Raw genomic sequence first — 21,019 nt, forward strand, 5'->3', positions numbered from 1 at the left:
CCTTCAGCTCACGCTTGATCGCGGCCCTGAGTGAGTAGTCACTCCAGCTCCCTCTCCAGTGACAGGAGAAAAAAGGACAATGAAGTACATTCGTACTTTCTTTCTTTCTTTTTTTTAAGATTTTATTTATTTGACAGACAGAGATCACAAGTAGGCAGAGAGGCAGGCAGAGAGAGAGGGAAGGAAGCAGGCTCCCCACTGAGCAGAGCGCCCCATGCGGGGCTCGATCCCAGGACCCTGGGATCATGACCCAAGCCGAAGGCAGAGGCTTAACCCACTGAGCCACCCAGGTGCCCCACATTCGTACTTTCTTTAGAATGTAGTTTTATATAACATTTTAGGGCTAGAAATAACTTTTAAGTCATTAAAATAAATTGTTATCCAGTTCACGAATCCTCACCATATACTTTATAGGTGAATTCATGACTTCACACACCAATCTGTTTTACTTTTGGATAACAAAGAATTGTCTTCTGGGGCGCCTGCGTGGCTCAGCTGGTTAAGTGTCTGCCTTCCGCTGGAGTCATGACCTGGGACTGAACCCTGTATCAGGCTCCTCGTTCAGTGGGGAGCCAGCTTCTCCCTCTCCCTGCTGCTTCCCCTGCTCATGCTCTCCCCTTCTCTTGCTCTCTCTGTCAAATAAATACATTAAATTAAAAAAAAAAATTATCTTCTTTCCAGTTCCTCTTTTTTCCTTCAGAATAGATTTTTTTTTTTTTAAACAACTGAAGAATGAGACAGAAAGAGTTCTTTTTAGGGACACCTGGGTGGCTCAGTTGGTTAAGCAGCTGCCTTCGGCTCAGGTCATGATCCCAGCGTCCTGGGATCGAGTCCCGCATCTGGCTCCTTGCTCAGCAGGGAGCCTGCTTCTCCCTCTGCCTGCCACTCTGTCTGCCTGTGCTCACTCTCTCTGGCAAATAAATAAATAAAATCTTTAAAAAAAAAAGAGAAAGAGTTCTTTTTAGCCATGAAAGAGGAATGAAAGACTTGAACAAATGGAAAAACATACTGCATTCATGAAACGACGACATAAAGATGACAATTTTTCCCTAAACAAATTTATAAATTTAATACTATCCCAATAAGAATACCACCAAGATTTCTTTCAGGAATAAGAAAAATTATCATATTCATTGGAAAAAATAGATAAGCTGGAATAGCTAGCAAAATCTAAAAAGAAGAAAAGCTAGGGCGCCTGAGTGGCTTAGCTGCCTAAGTGTCTGCCTCTTGATTTCAGCTCAGATCATGATCTCAGAGCTGTGAAATCAAGCCCAGCATCCGTGGAGCCTGCTGAAGATTCTCTCTCCCTCTGCCCCCCAACCCAAACATAAAAAGAAGAAAAGCAAGAAGATAACTATACCAAATGTTAAAGTATTTTTTTAAAGATTTTATTTATTTATTTATTTGAGAGAGAGAGAGAGAGAGAGATCACAACTAGGCAGAGAGGCAGGCGGGGGAGGGGGGGGCAGGAAGCAGGCTCCCCGCTGAGCAGAGAGCCCTATGTGGGGCTTGATCCCAGGACCCTGAGATCATGACCTGGGCTGAAGGCAGAGGCTTAACCCACTGAGCCACCCAGGCGCCCCTGTTAAAGCACTTTTTAAAGCTTCTGTCATGAAAACAGTATGGAGCTGACACACGAAAAGACAAAAGACCCAATGGAACAGGGCAGAGCAACAACACACAAATGCAAGCACCCAGACATGAACTCTATGTAACATGGTATGACTCCTATAGCAGGGAGAGCGGTAAGAACTGGGAAACTACCACCTACATTAACGAGATCTCTGGAATCCCACTGTGGGAGAATTATTCCAAGACACACAGGCAGAAATACAACGGATACAGAAAGTAATAAAATTTACACTATGTTTTAAGATTTTATGTCTTTAAAATGTTGTTGGTTGTGAAAAATGTTGGTTTTTTTTTTTTTAGTTAGTTTATTTATTTATGCAATCTCTATAACCTATGTGGGGCTTGAACGCACGACCCTGAGACCAAGAGTCACATGCTCCCCCCCGAATGAGCCAGATAGGTGCCCCGACCACTATTTTAATAGCAAATCCCTAAAATGATTATCTACAGGCGAGTGGCTGAATAAACCAAAGTGTATCTTCAAAACAGAGCACTACGGAACACGGTGCTGTGATTCTCTTCAAGAATATATTGTTAAACGAGAAAAGCAGGATAGATGAGTATGAACATATGTCTGATTATATTAAACATGGAAGAAAAAGAGCAAAGATGAATGAAAATGGTGATGTATGAGGGAGGAAAGAAACCTAGAAGTTAGAGCTCTCTGCATTTGCTTAATTAGTGTTTTAAATATTTAAGAAACAAAATTATATCATATAGAAAAATATTCCAAATCTCTAAATATTAAAAACAATGTAAACAAATACATCTACCAAATTAACTACATAGCTACATGGAAAGCAATTATTTTGAATTACCTTTTAAAATATTTATGTATTTATTTTAGAGACGAGAGAAAGAGTGTACAAGCATGAGTAGAGGGAAGGGCAGAGGGACAGAGAGACAAACAGACTTTTCACTAAGCTCAGAGCCCCACACGGGGTTCAATCCCACAACCCTGAGATTATAAAAGCATTTCGTTATGGTAAATTTCAAATTAAGAAGTAGAGTGGCTAGTACAAGTGAAGAGATACATATCCATCACTAGGATCACCTTGTACATTTCCGATCTGGTACTTGGAAACAGTCTGTTCCACAAGGAACTCTGGTTCATTTTAATGGGAAACAGTACATAAAGACCACAGTCTTGAGTGTTAGAGGTGTTCACTGCTACTGGAATTTCACTATTTATAGGCCATTTGAACAAAATAGGGGTCTTCCTAAGAGTGAAGTAAGATCTGCTTTTCTGCAACTTGCATTCACTGATCTGAGTCTTACCTTCTCAAACTACATACAGTAAGTCTAACTGCTCTAAGTTTCCAAAGCTTTTCACCCATCTGAACTCAGCCAGCGTGTTCAAACTGCCCCTGAGCAGTCTCGCGTCTCTTCTGGCCATTTCCTGAAGGCTGAGCTTGTTTCTCAACACTCCTCTTTACTTTGTGGAAACTACGGCAGAACATACCACCACCAACAGCTGATGGAATCAAAATTAAGGGAATATAATCACTGGTTTTGGATTAGACTCCTACAGTTTTGCTCAAGAGGAAACAGACTTCGCTGACAGTCTCCTGTACAACTTATGTTAAACTTGTAATTAAAGAAGCCTCTTACATTTTCTTTCGATTCTATTAAGAATCAATATTCTCATTCTGTACTTTCACAGTTACTTTTCAAAACTTAAAAATTAAGAGGCTTTATTATTCTAAGTATTTTAAAATATATTTGTATCTGAAAACTGCAGCATTTCCGATTTTAAAACTGACCTAAATCTGTCTTGTATAAACTACGTGCAATAACATGGGTAAGCTAACTAACAGTAGTGAAGGAAGGAAGCCACTGTGTACTATACAGTCCCACTCAAATCAGGTTCCCAAACAGGCATCACTAGTTACACTATTACTAGCATTACTAGTTACACTATTAAAAGTCAGGAAAACTGTCTCCCCCAGTATGAGGTAGTATGGTATGTCCTAGGAGTAAAAGAAAAGGAGCATAAGGAGAGCTTAATGGGTGCTGGCAGTGTACTCTCTCTTAACCCGAATAATGGCTAAATGGGATGTCTGGGTTTGTGAAAATTCACTGAGCTGTCACACTTATGAATTAAATGTAGTTATACTTCAACAAAAGTTTTTTTTTAAAAAAATTTATTTATCTACTTCACAGACAGAGATCACAAGTAGGCAGAGAGGCTGGCAGAGAGAGAGGGGAAAGCAGGCTCCCTGCTGAGCAGAGAGCCCGATGTGGGGCTCCATCCCAGGACCCTGGGATAATGACCCGAGCCGAAGGCAGAGGCTTTAACCCACTGAGCCACCCAGGCGCCCCATTTAAAATTGTTTTTTTTTTATTTTTTTTTTTAATTCTGACTAAAAGTAGAGATATATACAGCTCCTGTAAGCTGCTATAGGACTGGAATTGAATCTGGATTTTCACCTCTGTCCAAAATATAGCTCTCCAATTAACGAAGATCAGCCTAAGGCAGGATCCCACAGTAAGTGGCCAATGATTACAGAGAAGAAGAAATCCAGGGCAAACAGAAACTAAAAGAATTTGCCATCACCAAAACCCCTACAAGAAATACTGAAAGGAATTCTTTAACCAAAGAGAGAGTCCAAAAGCAAAACAGACCAGCAAGAAACAGAGACAATATACAGTAAAAGTCACCTTACAGGCAATACATTGGCACTAAATTAATATCTTCCAATAGTTACCCTGAATGTAAATGGGCTAAATGTCCCAATCAAAAGAGACAGGGTATCAGACTGGATTAAAAAAAAGCAAGACTCATCGATATGCTGTCTGCAAGAGACTCATTTCAGACCTAAAGACAACTCCAGATTTAAAGTGAGGGGGTGGAAAATCATTTACCATGCTAATGGACATGCAAAAGAAAGGTGGGGTGCCAATCCTTATATCAGACAAATTAGATTTTTTTTTAAGATTTTATTTATTCATTTGTCAGAGAGAGAGAGAGAGAGAGAGAGAGAACGAGCACAGGCAGACAGAGTGGCAGAGGGAGAAGCAGGCTCCCCGCGGAGCAAAGAGCCCGATGCGGGACCCGATCCCAGGACGCTGGGATCATGACCTGAGCCGAAGGCAGCCGCCCAACCAACTGAGCCACGAGGCGTCCCAGACAAATTAGATTTTAAACCAAAGACTATAATAAGAGATGAGGTAGGACACTCTATCATACTTAAAGGGTCTGTCCAACAAGAAGATCTAACAATAGTAAATATTTATGCTCCTAACATAGGAGTAGCCAATTATATAAGCCAATTAATAACAAAATCAAAAAAACACATCAACAATAATACAATAATAGCATGGGACGTTAACACCCCCCTCACTGAAATGAACCAATCATCTTTTTTTTCTTTTTTAAGATTTTATTTAGTTATTTGAGAGAGAGAGAAAGCATGAGCAGGGGAAGTGGTAGAGGGAGAAGCAGACTCCTCGCTGAGCAGGGAGCCCGATGTGGGCCTCGATCCTGGGACTCTGGGATCATGACCTGAACTGAAGGTAGACGCTTAACTGACAGCTACCCAGGTGCCCCTGGACCGATCATCTAAGGAAAAAACTAAACAAGGAAATAAGGGCATTAAATGACACACTGGACTAGATGGACATCACAGATATATTCAGAACATTCCACCCAAAGCAACAGAATACACATTCTTCTCTGGTGCACATGGAACATTCTCCAGAATAGATCACAACCTGGGCCACAAATCAGGTCTCAAGCAGTACCAAAAGACTGGAATCATTCCCTGAATATTTTCAGAACACAATGCTCTGAAGCTAGAACTCAATCACTAGAGGAAAGTTGGAAAGAATTCAAATACATGAAGGCTAAAAAGCATCCTACTAAAGAATGAATGGGTCAACCAGGAAATTAAAGAGGAATTTTAAAAATTCATGGAAACAAATGAAAATGAAAACACAACTGTTCAAAATCCTTGGGATGCAGCAAAGGTGGTCCTAAGAGCGAAGTATATAGGAATACAAGCCTTTCTCAAGAAACAAGAAAGATCTCAAATACAGAACGTAACCCTACACCCAACGGAGCTGGAGAAAGAACAGCAAATAAAGCCTAAACCCAGAAGAGAAATAATAAGGATCAGAACAGAAATAAATGAAATAGAAACCAAAAGAACAGATTGACAAAACTAGGAGATGGTTCTTTGAAAGAATTAATAAGATTGATAAACCCCTGGCCAGACTTATCAAAAGGAAAAGAGAAAGGACCCAAATAAGTAAAATCATGAGTGGAAGAGGACAGATCACCGAACACTGAAAAAATACAAACAATTATAAGAAAGTATTATGAGCAACTATATGGCAACAAATAAGACAATCTGGAAGAAATGGATGCAGTTCTGAGACGTATAAACTACCAAAACTGAACCAGGAAGAAATAGAAATCGTGAGCAGACCCATAACCAGCAAGGAAACTGAAGCAGTCATCAAAAATCTCCCAACAAACAAGAGCCCAGGGCCAGACAGCTTCCCAGGGGAATCCTACCAAACATTTAAGGAAGAATTAATACCTATTCTTCTGAAACTGTTCCAAAAAATAGAAATGGAAGGAAAACTTCCAAACTCATTTTATGAGGCCAGCATTATCCTGATCCCAAAAGTAGACAAAGACCCCATCAAAAAGGAGAATTACAGACCAATATCCCTGACGCACATGGATGCAAAAACTCATCAAAATACTAGCCAAAAGGACCCAAAAATATATTAAAAGGATTATTCACCACAACTAAGGGGGGATTTACTCCTGGGCTGCAAGGTTGGTTCAACACTTGCAAATCAATCAATATGATACAATACACTAATAAAAGAAAGAACAAGAACCATATGATCCTCTCATTAGATGCTGAAAAAGCATCTGACGAAGTGCAGCAGCCTTCCTTGAGCAAAACTCTTCACAGTGTAGGCACAGAGGCTACACACCTCAGTATCACCAAAGCCATCTATGAAAAACCCACAGCAAATATCATTCTCAATGGGGAACAACTGAGAGTTTTTCCTCTAAGGTCAGGAGCACAGACAGCAGGGATGTCCACTATCACCAATGCTGTTCAACATAGTACGAGAAGTCCTAGCCTCAGCAATCAGACAACAAAAAGAAATAAGAGACATCCTCAGCAATCAGACACCAAAAAGAAATTAGAGACATCAGAACTGGCAGAGAAGAAGTCAAACTCTCACTCTTTGCAGATGATGTAACACTGTATGTGGAAAACCCAAAAGACTCCAGGCCAAAACTGCTAGAACAGGAATTCAGTAAAGTGTCAGGATACAAAATCAATGCTCAGAAATCAGCTGCATTTCTCTACACCAACAACAAGACAGAAGAAAGAGAAATTAAGGAGTTGATTCCACTTACAACTGCACCCAAAACCAAAAGATGCCGAGGAATAAACCTAACCAAAGAGGTAAAGAATCTGTACTCAGAAAACTATAAAGTACCCTTGAAAGAAACTGAGGAAGACAAAAAGAAATGGAAAGACGTTTCATGCTCACGGATTGGAAGAACAAATATTGCTAAAATGTCTATGCTACCTAAAGCAATCTACACATTTAATGCAATTCCTATCAAAATACCATGAATGTGGGACGCCTGGGTGGCTCAGTTGGTTAGGCAGCTGCCTTCGGCTCAGGTCATGATCCCAGCGTCCTGGGATCGAGTCCCACATCGGGCTCCTTGCTTGGCAGGGAGCCTGCTTCTCCCTCTGCCTCTGCCTATGCTCGCTCGCTCTCTCTCCCACTCTCTCTCTGACAAATAAATAAAATTAAAAAAAAAAAAAAAGAAAAAAAAGAGTGAAAAATTTGTTTAAAAAAAAAAAAAAATACCATGAATGTTTCTCACAGAAATGGAACAAATAATTCTAGAATTTGTATGGAACCAGTAAAGACCCCGAATAGCCAGAGGAATGTTGAAAAAGAAAAGCAAAGCTGGTGGCATCACAATTCAATAGACTTCAAGCTCTATTACAAAGCTATAATCATCAACACAGTATGGTACTAACACAAAACCAGACACATAGATCAATGGAACAGAACAGAGCACTCAGAAATGGACCCTCAACTCTATGGTCAGCTCATCTTTGTTTTTTGTTGTTTTTTTTTTTTTTTAAAGATTTTATTTATTTATTTGTCAGAGAGAGAGAGAGAGAGAGAGAGAGCGCGAGCGAGCACAGGCAGACAGCGGCAGAGGGAGAAGCAGGCTCCCTGTGGAGCAAGGAGCCCGATGTGGGACTCGATCCCAGGACGCTGGGATCATGACCTGAGCCGAAGGCAGCCGCCCAACCAACTGAGCCACCCAGGCGTCCCTGGTCAGCTCATCTTTGACAAAGCAGGAAAGACTATACGATGGGAAAAAAAGACAATCTCTTTTAAAATTGGACAGCCACATGGAGAAGAATGAAACTGGACCATTTCCTTACACCATACACAAAAATAGACTCAAAATGATGAAAGACCTTAATGTGAGACAGGAATCCATCAAAATCCATGAGAACACAGGCAGCAACCTCTTTGACCTCAGCCTCAACAACCTCTTCGACCTCAGCCACAGCCACCTTCTTAGACACATCACCAAAGGCAAGGGAAGCGAGGGGAAGAACAAACTACTGGAACTTGATCAACATAAGAAGCTTTTGCACAGCAGAGGAAACAGTCAATAAAACCAAAAGACAACAGGCAGAATGGGGGAAGATATTTGCAAATGACATACCAGATAAAGGGCTAGTATCCAAAATCTATAAAGAACTTACCAAACTTAACACCCGAGAAGCAAATAATCCAATCACGAAATGGGCAGAAGACATGAACAGACATCTCCGCAAAGACATCCAAATGGCCAACAGACACATGAAAAAGTGCTCCACATCCCTTGACATTAGGGAAATACAAATCAAAACTGTAATGAGATACCACCTCACATCAGTCAGAATAGCTAAAATTAGTAAGTCGGGAAATGACAGATGTTGGCAAGGATGCGGAGAAAGGGGAACCTTCCTACACTGCTGCTGGGAATGCAAACTGGTGCAGCCACTCTGGAAAACAGGACGGAGGTTCCTCAAAAAGTTAAAAATAGAGCCACCATACAACCCAGCAACTGCAGTACTGGGCATTTACCCTAAAGATACAAATGTAGAGATCTGAAGGGGCACCCACCCCCCAATGTTTATAGCAGCAATGTCTACAATAACCAAACTATGGAAAGAGTCCAGATGTCCACCAAAAGATGAATGGATAATGAAGATGTGATACATATAATATATATATTATATATAATATACGTAATATTCCATTATATAGATAATGGAATATTATGCAGCCGCCAAAAAAAGAAATCTTGCCATTTGCAATGACGTGGATGGAACTAGATGGTATTCTGCTAAGTGAAAAAGTCAATCAGAGAAAGACAATTATCATATGATCTCTCTGATTTGAGGAATTTGAGAAACAAGGCAGAGGATCCCAGGGGCAGGGAGGGAAAAATGAAACAAGACGAAACCAGAAAGGGAGACAAACCATAAGAGACTCCTAATCTCAGCAAATAAACTGAGGGTTGCTGGAGGGTGGGGGTGGGAGTGATGCGGTGGCTGGGGGATGGACACTGGGGAAGGTACGTGCTATGGTCAGTGCTGAGTATTGTATAAGATTGATGAATCACAGACCTGTACCCCTGAAACAAATAATACATTATATGCTAATTAAAAAAAAAAAGCTGTACAAACTTAAGAAAAAAAGAGGAAAAACAACAACAAAGACATACATAAATAATTTGGTTTTGCTTTCAAAGATCTTTTCTTCCAAATCATGATATAATATTAGATAAACTGAGTTGATGAGATAATATTAGTTAAGATGTTGAAAATTACACTTGGTACTGGTGATATTATCCTCTTGCATTTTTTTCTTTTTTTAAAGATTTTACTTATTTACTTGTCAGAGAGAGAGAAACAGAGAGAGAGAAAGAGCACAAGCAGGGGAGCAGCAGGCAGAGGGAGAGGCAGATTCCCTGCTGAGCAAGAAGCCTGACTCCGGACTTGATCCCAGGACCCTGGGATCATGATCCCAGCCGAAAGCAGATGTTCAACCGACTGAGCTACCCAGGTATCCCTCCTCTTACATTTCTAAGAAAGCTTCAAAATGACAACTAATAATAATAAGTACCATTTTAAAAACAGTGTATATTAGCCAATGAAAATGTTATTGTATCAAAGCATCCTATTAGGCATGTAATTTTTTTCAACACGAGAAGAGCGTTCTTCCAAATATAAACGTATGCTTATTTTAAAAAAGAAACGAAAAATACTATCATCCATGGACAAACACTTTTACATTTCAGATATTTCCAGCACACACACAACAGGCACATGTACGTTCTTTTATAAAAATGGGCCCAAAATGCTTTTTGTTTTGTAGCTCAGTTAACTTCCATGATACAAGGAAGACACCTCTCTGTGCAAATAAATCAGGAGTTAGATTACTGATTCAATGGTTTCAGAAATCATAAACTCAACCTCCAACTCGTTGCTTTTAAAATAACTTCTGGTTGTTTTTTATTATGAATATATGCTGAACATCCAATTAATGAATCTTTTTTTTCCAATTAAGGAATCTTTGCCTGCTTGTCCTATTACTTCCTTCAGAGAACTACTCGATCTAAAGGGATGTACAGTAAATAGTTACACACGTGGACCAGCTATGTACAAAAGGAAAAAAAGTTTTTTTAAAGAAAAAAAAAAGGTCATTATAAAAATCCAGACTATACTAACAATACATTTCTGTAAACCAGGAGAACACTCTAGGATTTGTGATTCCCTACACGGTTAGACAATGCTTCTTACAGCCCAAACAACGAATCATCTGACAAGCCGACCCTGGTAATTCTGACATTAAACACTGCCAGTTTGGGTGTTTGGTCATGGCTACGCCCAGAAATTTTACTCTCTCCCACTTACCATTCCAATATGCCCATTAAGTTTTCATTTCAAATGCTATTATTTCTGGGACCATCACGTACGTTCATTTTCAAATCTACTATTATTGTCCTGCTTTATCCGATGGCTTTTGCCCGCGGAGACGCTCACAGACCCTCCAGGCGGGCCCCGCAGCTCCGGCCGCGGCGTGTAAGGCCGCGCGCGCCGGGGCCGACTCGCCGGGCCGGGCTGGGCGGCGGCGGCCGCAGCTCCCGGTGTCCCGCTCCGTCCCGCGGGGGTCCTTCCGGGCGTGTTGACGGTCTCCGTGGGAAGAGAAGCCGGCGTGCCCACGGTCAGTGTTCAGGATTTCACGACCTACGAGGGCTGTTCTGCCTCGCTTGTTGTGTCCTCCGTGCCTTCCCTCGTTACCTGCCGCGCGCGGTCCCGGGCGCGGCGGACGGCGCGGGCTTCTCCGGCACAGCAGCAGCCGCTCGGTGGCCGCGGTCCCCGCCGTGTCCACGCCGCGGCCCGCGCCACTGCTGACGGAGGAGAGCCCTCAGGAGGCCGGGAGGGATGCGTCTCTCTTCTCTCGCGTGACACTACTTCTCCCAATTCATCCGCTGCCCTTCCACCCCCTATTCGATTCCTTACGAAGTTACCATGTTTCATGCCTTCAACCACCTCTGAGACGCCCCTGAGGCCCTCACCCAGGCTGCCGCGAACCCCCACGAGCAGAGGCGCGCGCGCCGCGATGAAGCTCGGGGAGGACGACGCGGAGGCTGAGACGAGACCAGGCCACGGCCGCCGGCCCAGTAAGCGACTGACGGAGGGTTCAACCCCGTCTCGGTTCGGTCAAAGCTCCCAACCGCTGCAGCCAACAGCCCAGTCCCTCCAGCTCTCCCGCTGTTTTCCACGGCACACCCGGAAAGGTCAAGCCCTTCTGAAGACAACTATCTTCACCATTTTCCATGAACTGTCTTCTTCTTTTTAAATTATTTATCTACTTTGGATTTTGAAAATAATCTGTGAGTAGGCCAGCTTTTACCTCAAAAGGAGTTTTTCCATTACTCACTTCATGGTCCTTTACTTGAAATACATTCAGCATCTAATTTATTCATATTTGCGTCTTCCTTTAAGCACTCCATTTGGCTTCGCTCACATTTATGTTTACTACTGAGCCACTAATACAATATACTGATACTATAACTTTATACCAAGTTTTAACACTTGGAAATTCCTTGACTATTTTATTTATAACATTATTGAGATACGATTCAATTATATCTAAAACTCCCTCTTTTAGAGCACAGATTCAATGGTTTTTAGTATATACACAGACTTGTATATCCCAAACCACTAACTTTAGAACATCTGTATAAGGACTCCTGATTAGTTCTGCATTAGGTAGACTTCCAGGTGGCCTTGAAATTTGAATGCATTTGAAATTTCAAAAATCTCCAAATGACTTTTGTATGTTAAGGTAGGGGGAAAAAAATCTAAACACCAACATTAATGCCATAATAACGAATCAAATTAATCTATTTAGTTAAACTTTCTGGTGTTACCAGATATTTATAATTTTATTCAAAATAGATCCCAAACACTTGCTCTCAAGTTTAGTTCTAAATATTTCACAAATAACATTACTTTCATGACTAAATTTGTTTTTTTTAAAGATTTTATTTATTTATTTATTTGACAGAGAGAGATCACAAGTAGGCAGAGAGGCAGGCGGGGGGGGGGGAAGCAGGCTCCCTGCTGAGCAGAGAGCCCTATGTGGGGTTCGATCCCAGGACCCTGAGATCATGACCTGAGCCGAAGGCAGAGGCTTAACCCACTGAGCCACCCAGGTGCCCCTCATGAATCAATTTTTTGTTAGATTTTCTAACTCTACATTGATGATATTCATGAACACTGATTTTATTTACAGTCTTGAATTCTTGCTTAGTCAAGAAATTATTTTTTCAGAAAGTAGTAAGTACGTACTATTTGAGCACAAAGGACAATAGCAGTGAAAAAATCCCTTTTACCATGGAGCGTTCATTCTAATACATGAGCAGGGTAGAGACAGTACAAAGGTGAGTCAACTATTCCACATCCCGAATGCCAAACATGCTACGCAAAAAATGAAGAGTGTGGGAGGGGAGGAGAGACCAGGACTGGAGAGCATTCACAGTGTTAACACAGGTTGTTAGGGACGTCCTGACTGAGAAGACCACAACTGCACAGAAACCCAAAGCAAAGGAGGTTAAGGAGGGATGTATACGGATACCTGAGAAAAGAATACTATCCCTAAGAAGAAACAGTGAGAGCAAAGGCCCCGAGGCAGGACCTTCTCTGGTGTAATCAAGGGAAGTGAGGCCAGGCAGGAGGTAGAGAGGCGGACTGGACACATTTTTGTTAGTCCAAAAGATGGGAAGCCATTAGAAGGTTTTATGCAAAGAGGTATATGACCTAATTCTTCATTCAACAAATATACATTGAGTACCTACTCAGCATTGGAGATATAGCAAAGAATAAACACAAAAATTCTTCTGAGAGACAGGGTGGGGGGCCGTGGGGGTAGGGAAGGGAAGGGAGGGAAAAAAAAATGAAACAAGATGGGACCTGGGAGGGAGAAACCATAAGAGACTCTTAATCTCAGGAAACAAACCGAGGGTTGCTGGAGACGAGGAAGCTGTGGGAGGGATGGGGTGGCTGGGTGATGGACTTTGGGGTGGGTGTGTGCTATGGTGAGTGCTGAGAAATGTGTAAGACTGGTGATTCACAGACCTGTACCCCTGGGGAAAATAATACATTATATGTTAATAAAAATAATTCCTGCTTTTGCATAGCTTGTATTTTAATAGATGAAAAAGACAGTAAGGAAAACCACAGATCTGGGGATACCCGGCTGGCTCTGTTGGTTAAGTGTCTGCCTTGGGCTCAGGCCATGATCCTGGGGTCCTGGGACAGAGCCAGATGTTGGGCTCCCTGCTCAGCAAGAAGTCTGCTTCTCTCTCTGCCCCACCCCCGCGTCCAACCTGTGCTCTGTCTTGGACATGGTGTGACTGAAAAGCCTTCTGAACATCAAACAGAGAAGTGTGAGCGTGACGTTTTGAATCTCAGAGACAACAGCACACAGACATTTAAAGCCTTGAGGCTGGCTGACACAGCCAAGTGAGGGTGAATGGAAACGCAGAGAGGAGGACTAATAACAAATACTGGGGCACCACCACATCATGAAATAAGGAAGAGCCAGCAAAGATTAAGGAGCCAGAAGGTAACAACGGGGACCTGGGGTGAGGAACCCATCTTTGTAAGAGCCGACTGCCAACCGCTGCTGACTGATCAAACAGAACCAAGAGCATGGCGGGTCTGCTGGAGGGGCCACTGCGGGGTTGCCTGCCACAGCTCTCCGTAAAGTGTGAGAGCAAAAATCTGCTTGGGATGGGCTTAAAAGCTAAAAGAGAATCTAAGAAGAACAATGTAAGACCAAGTGAAGAACCACAGGGAAAGAGAGAAGTGGGAGTCAGAACTAGACGACAAAGTAGAATCAAAGCAGCTTTGTTGCTTTCAAATGTGAAAATCGACAACTTTCTATTCGCAAAGGAAATACAGCAGTGGGGGGCTGCATGGGTGGCTTAGTCGATTAAGCGTTCAACTCCTGGTTTCAGCTCAGGTCATAATCTCAGGGTCATGAGGTCGAGTCCTGAGTTGGGTTCTTCACTGACTAAGGAATCTGATTGGGATTCTCTTCCTTCCCTCTCCTGCTGCCCTTTCCCCACTCTCTCTCTCAAATAAAAATAAATAAATCTTCAGGGGCTCCTGGGTGGCTCAGTTGGCTAAGCGTCAGCCTTCAGCTCAGGTCATGATCATGGGGTCCTGAGATCGAGTCCGACGTCGGGCTCCTGGCTCAGAGGGGAGCCTGCTTCCCCCTCCAACCCTGCTTGTGCTTGTGTGCTTTCTCTCAAAAATAAATAAATGCAATCTTTAAAAAAAATTTAAAAATAAAAATAAATAACTCTAAAGAGTTTAAAAATAAAAAAGGTAGGGGTGCCTGGGTGGCTCAGTGGGTTAAAGCCTCTGCCTTCAGCTCAGGTCATGATCCTAGGGTCCTGGGATCGAGTCCCACATCGGGCTCTCTGCTCAGCAGGGGGCCTGCTTCCTCCTCTCTCTGCCTGCCTCTCCTGCTTACCTGTGATCTATGTCTGTCAAATAAATATATAAAATCTTAAAAAAAAAATAAAAAAGGTAAAGTATCAGTGAGATAAAGATGAAAAGCCACACACTCCTGAAGTTTAATATAGATGTGTATCTGTATATGTATAAAATCTCCTAGACAACTACCCAGTTCCAAAAGAATTTACTGCATCATTTTGTCATTTGTCCTGTGACAAGAAATGCTACATTTTTCATACATTAAATTCTTGTATATACTTGGGTCTGTTGCTAGATCTTCCATTCTGTGTCACTGAATTTCTGTCTCTACATTCACCACTACCACAATGCTCTAATAATTTTAACTTTGTTTTACTTTCTAATAAGACTGATCGCTGTTATTGCTCCTTTCAGAAATGTCACTGCTACTCTTATTTTGCCACATAAATGCTACAAGCAACTTATCTAGTGCATGTGTGTGCATATATATAAAACGTTAATTTTCATTGTTGAATTTACGAATACCCCAAAGGAGTAAAGGGAGGGGCCTGTGCAGATATTTCTACACTGATGTTCACAGCTCTACTATGCACAAAGAGCCAAAAGGTGGAAGATTCCATCGACATCCACTGGCAGGTGAATGATAAAGAAAATGTGGCCTATCATACAACTGTTCAGCCTTAAATGGAAGGAAATTTTGACACATGCTATACAACATGGATGAACCGTGACGACATTAAGCTAAAAGGAAACAGTAAGTCAGTCGCAGAAAGACAAACACTGTATGATTCCATTTCTGCAGCACCTGGAGTCCAATTATAGAGACCAGAGTAGAATGGCAGTTGCCGTGGGCCGCAGGGAAAGGTTTTCACTAATGGAGGACAGAATCTCAGTTGGGGGAAGAGCGAAAACGTTCTGGAGGCGGACGGCGATGAAGGCTTCAAGGCAATGTGACGTACTTACTGCCACAGAACTGCTTATGCAAAACTGGTTTAAAAGGTAAATCTGACGTTATGCATATTTTACCATATTAACAATTCCCAGATGAATTCTGGGAGAACTGACCTCTTCACAATGATCCTACTCAAACACATTTCCACTGGTTCAAGACTCAGTAGTATGTTGCAGCTTTCCTCATACACATCTCAAGCCCCGAGCGTTGTTCATTTCTAGGTATTTATTAGTCACTTCTCATTTATTACTCTACTGGCCAATCACCTCACTGAATTCTCCGACAAGCCTTCGGACTGATTCTCTTTGAGTATCAATGTAGGCAGCATCATTTACAAATAACAGTCATCTTAATAACTTTTCCTATTTTTATCCTTCTAGTTTCTCCTTTCCAATTCTATTACCTAGTGTCCCCCAGTAACATTATCACACGACAGAGCGCACCTGCTTCATCTACACTGCAGTGAGAATGCTCTGGCATCTCCTTATCTATCCACACACACGTGTACATACCTACATCTGCTCATTTATATGTCTACATGTATTATACACTTTTACATACTCATTTTACTCATCAAGGGAGTATCAGTTTTTCTGGTTTTTTTAGCTACTGGTGTTTCTATGGAAAACAACCAACCACACATAGTTCTTTTTTTCCTTTAAATAAACAATTTTTGAAAAAGATTTTATTTATTTGAGAGAGAAAGAGAGAGAGTGTGGTGTGTGTGTGTGTGCGTATGTGGGCACAATCATGAGTCGGGGCTAGGGGCACAGGGAGAGGGAGAAGCAGACTCCCCACTGAGCAGGCAGCCTGACACTGGGCTCAATTCCAAGACCCCAGAACCACGACCTGAGCTGAAGGCAAATGCTTAACTGAGCCACCTGGGCATTCCTCCTTTAAATAAACATTCTGAGATAATTGTAGGTTCACCTGCAGTTGTGAGAAATAACAGAGATCCAGTATACCCTTTAGCCAAGCCCCCCAATAACACCTTTCAAAAGTATAGTTACTACAACCAGGATATTGATATTAACATAATCCACTGACCTTATTCCGCTTTTCCCAGTTTTACATGTATTCATGTGTGTGTGTGTGTGTGTGTGTGTGTGTGTGTACATGTGTTTACTTCTATACCGTTTTACCACCTGTGCAAGTGCACGTATTACCACTACAGTCAAGATACAGAATGGTCCCATCACCGAAAGGATCACTGTGCTGTCCCCTTACACGGCACAGCTTCATATTTTTTAACTAAGAAAACTGTAACTGGCTACCAATTGTTAATGCCATAAATGACTTAAGCACAGGGCTACCACCCATTCTATAAAAATAAAAGATGCCTATAAACTTGTTTCCATAAAATATAAAGCAAATCTATTTCTATCTTGCCAAATTAAGTTGAAATATGCTTAAGACATTTGTCAAAATAGGTAAAAAACTTTGCTTTGACATTTAAAGACTTAATGCTTTCAAGGACTGATTTGTAACCTTGAGACTAAAATGAAGCCCTTACAGAACTATATAGACTATTTATTACAAAGGATACGTTTTAATCATTAAAAATTACAAATTTTCGTTCTTGAACAGTGGTACAATAACACAGTAATATACCTTTAATTCAACAAATCTAACAGGAGTGTGTGTAGTCCTCTTTGTGTACATGTTTAAAAGTAAGCTGAAGCAAAACTTGCCCATACTCAGAAGCAGCTGAGCACGTGCTCAGGAAAGATTATCATGTCGTCTCCCTTTCTGCGTATCTTTGTAAGGCTTCAGAATACTATGCTTGCTTTCTTCCCGTTCTTAGGCTCTGCAAATGTCTCAATAATTTTGCAATTATTGGTTTCCTCAAGGTTTTACAGAATGAAACCAGAGCCAGGAACAGGACTTCTGGGCAAAAGTATTAACTTCGAGAGACTTCTCTTTTTTAATTTTCGATGATCGTTTAGTTAAAAATTTCTGTGATTTCTGGAATCAGATTTAGTAAATTATCTTTTTTATTTTCATTATTTTTTAAAAAGATTTTATTTATTTGACAGAGATAGAGATCACAAGTAGGCAGAGAGGCAGGCAGAGAGAGAGGGGAAAGCAGGCTCCCCGCTGAGCAGAGAGCCCGATGGAGGGCTGGATCCCAGGACCCTGAGATCATGATCTGAGCCAAAGGCAGAGGCTTAACCTACTGAACCACCCAAGCATCCCAGTAAATAATTTTTTTTTTTAAAATTACGCTTACCCATGTTTTCACATTTATTAAGATTTTATTTTTAAGTAATCTCCACACCCAATGTGAGGGGGTTTGAACTAACTACCCTGAGCTCCACTAATGAGCCAGTCAGGAGCCCCTTATTTGCATATAATTAAGCAAAAAACCTAATTATTACAACTTTCTTTTAACTTCTACTGTATTTGGAATTATCTGCCCTTTAGCACTACTTATTCTATTCGTCTTCTCTCCCTTCTGTCTACTTCTGGGTTACACTTGCTACATAAAACCTTCCGTTTCATTTCCCCCAGAAAGAACCACTACCGGGATAGTGACTGCCTTTGTTTTCTAGTTCATTTCTGCATTCTGGTTTCTCGAACACTCCTCCTAAGATTGTTTTGTTCTCAGGATAGGAATTGAGGGGAATTTTTAAATTTCATTTATTTTCATTCTTTCCCTTTTAATTGATATTTAAAGGTACCTTCCCTTTAAATATAGCTTTTGTTATTTCCTAGAAATTCTGAGGTTCAGGATATTTCCAAACCGTGAGGTCTTTTTGTTGTCTGCTTTTATTAATTTCTAGTCTTTCTCCATCCTGACCAGAGAATACTGTTTGTTTTTATTCTTTATGGTAGTTTACTGCAAGTTCCGTTCTTGTGAAACTCCATCTGTTACGGACTGAAGTATGTGTCCCCAAAATTCGAATGCCGAAGCCCTAACCCTCACCCCCTAAATGTGGTTGTGTCTGGAGACAGGTCCTTCAAGGAGACCTCTATTTCGGCATAAAGGAAGCTAGAAAGGTGAGGCCCAAATCTAGGAAAATGGGGTCCCTCTCAGAGGAAGAAGCCCAAAGCTCTCCTTCCTCTACATTCACAGAGAAGAGGTCACATGAGGACACATCAAGAAAATGACTATGTCTAAGCCAGGAAGAGAGTCTTCACCAGAAACTCACCCTGACAGCAAAATGATCTTGGACTTCTAAACTCCAGAACAGAGATGAAATAAAGAACAGAGATGGTTTTTAACCCGTCTGGTCTATGATTTGTTGTTACGGCAATCCTAGTAGCCTGACACACCGGAACATTTTTGTTTCACTTGGACTTTTCATAGCCTAAACTTCTGTTTTACACTGTATGGAATATACTTATTTTATCGGTTAAATTTAAAATTCTAGAAAATGTATACCTCTTGAAATTCAAAAGAGTAACCGATTGCGTAGTTTTCGATACTTGCTTTCTTTTTTTTGTTTTTTTTTCGATACTTGCTTTCTATCAGTAGTGATTAGATTAGCACACTCTCCCTGCTCCTGCCTCATCACCTATAGGACTGTCGATTGTTTTTACTGTATTAAATCTTTATCCATTGTATCACCTTTAAACGACATTCTCTGACCCTCACATTATAGTGAGGCTAACAGAAGGAATGAAGGCTGTCTTCCACGGTTTGCTGAAGAATGACCATAATATACTCCGAATTCAAGTGTTCAAAAAAGTTGGTCAATATCCTTTTGATACAGATGAACTGTCCGGCTTGAGGGCATTATGAAAATTGCTATTTTGGTTCGGAATTTTGACAAGAATACCTTGAATTTTATCCTCCCAGAGGTAACTCGATCCTTTGACCTGGATCAAAAAGGAGATTATAAGGTTCACTGATAAAGTCTAACACTGCAGTTGTTTCCATGACACACAATCTATAACAATATTAAATGAGACCTAACAAGACCTTTCAATCTATTTATCAGGAATTATCTATTATTTTTAAATTTATTTTTATCTTTTTAAAAGACTTTATTTATTTGAGAGAGAGAGAGAGAGAGAACACACACGAGTGCAAGACAGACACAGCAGGAGCAGGAGGAAAGGGCAGAGAAAGAGGGAGAAGCAAACTCCCCATCGAGCAGGGAGCTCGATGTGGGGCTCCATCCTAAGACTCTGGGATCATGACCTGAGCCAAAGGCAGATATCTAAACAACTGAGCCACCCAGGGGCCCAGAAATTTTCTATTATTTTAACAATGTCTTTATATTCTGCTTTTTAACAGCTGAGCTAATAAAAAGTTTAGCCATATTTGAAGATACCAATTATGCATACTTTGATTTCTTCCCCCTTTTCCCATTGTATCACACATTGCCCATCCTTTTGAACTTTGTTCATTTCCCTCTTGTTCCTTCTTCCCCACTGTTTTCACATGTGCTGCTTCAAACTGCACTTTTCTATAATTTTTTTCTTCTATTTGTCTTCATATGCCTTCAAATGCCTCATATGTCTCCTGTGTTCTTGAAACCGTTTTATTCTTCATCGTTTTTAGAAAAGTGATTGTTTTAATTTTTTACAATTCCCAGCAAAGTATCTGGAAACAATATCCTTGCTACATCTGCAATCCAGTCTGCTAAAACTTGTCAGCAGGGGAAGCCCTGTTCAGAACCGACAATTATTTTTTCTCAGCATTCGAAGACATCATTCTTTTGTTCCCCAACCTTTCTTTAGTTGATGGTTGAAGGCTGATATTTAACTGTTGCTCCTCTTATTCTCATTGTTTTATATATATTTTTGTCTTTGATAGTCTAGAGGTTCACTTAATGTGCCTCAATACAGACATAGCTGTATCGGTCCTTCTTAGAACACGTCCATCATAAAGATTCAATTTGGGAATATTATCCTTCAAATATTAGGTTTCCTCAATTATTCTTCAGGACTCCAACTGGGACATATTAGACTTACAACCATCCTTTATCTTCTGTAATTCTTTCTACCATATTTGACATCTCTGGCTGTGCTACATTATACAGGTAATTTTCTCGATACTGTTTTCCAGTTCACTATTCTATCCACAGCTGTGTCTAAATTGAAAGCTAAACTATTATTCACTGAGCCTTTATTTATTTATTTAGGAACACTTCAAAACTCTGCATGTCTTCCTAGCCCAGGGGCCATGCTAATCTTCTCAGTATCATTCTAATTTTAGCATATGTGGTGCCAAAACAAGCACCACTGAGTCTTTAAATGTAAATGACTCTACTTTTTTCATCATAAAAATAAACCGTTCATATCCAGAAAATATATTTCATTGGCTTCTTTTGAAAATCTGCCCGGTTATCTTCATCTTTTTTTTTCCCCAGTTATGTGTGTGTGTGTGTATGTGTCTGTTTTATTTATT

General features: G+C 40.9%; 1 protein-coding gene across 1 annotated transcript in view; it reads right to left on the reverse strand.

Moving 5' to 3' along the window:
* Positions 1-21,019, reverse strand: part of ASH1L (ASH1 like histone lysine methyltransferase) — a 190,086-nt gene that overhangs the window by 121,793 nt on the left and 47,274 nt on the right. The gene's annotated exons all lie outside the window — the stretch shown is intronic.

Source organism: Martes martes (assembly GCF_963455335.1).
Source record: "Martes martes genome assembly, chromosome: 15".
Classification (NCBI taxonomy): Eukaryota; Metazoa; Chordata; class Mammalia; order Carnivora; family Mustelidae; genus Martes; species Martes martes.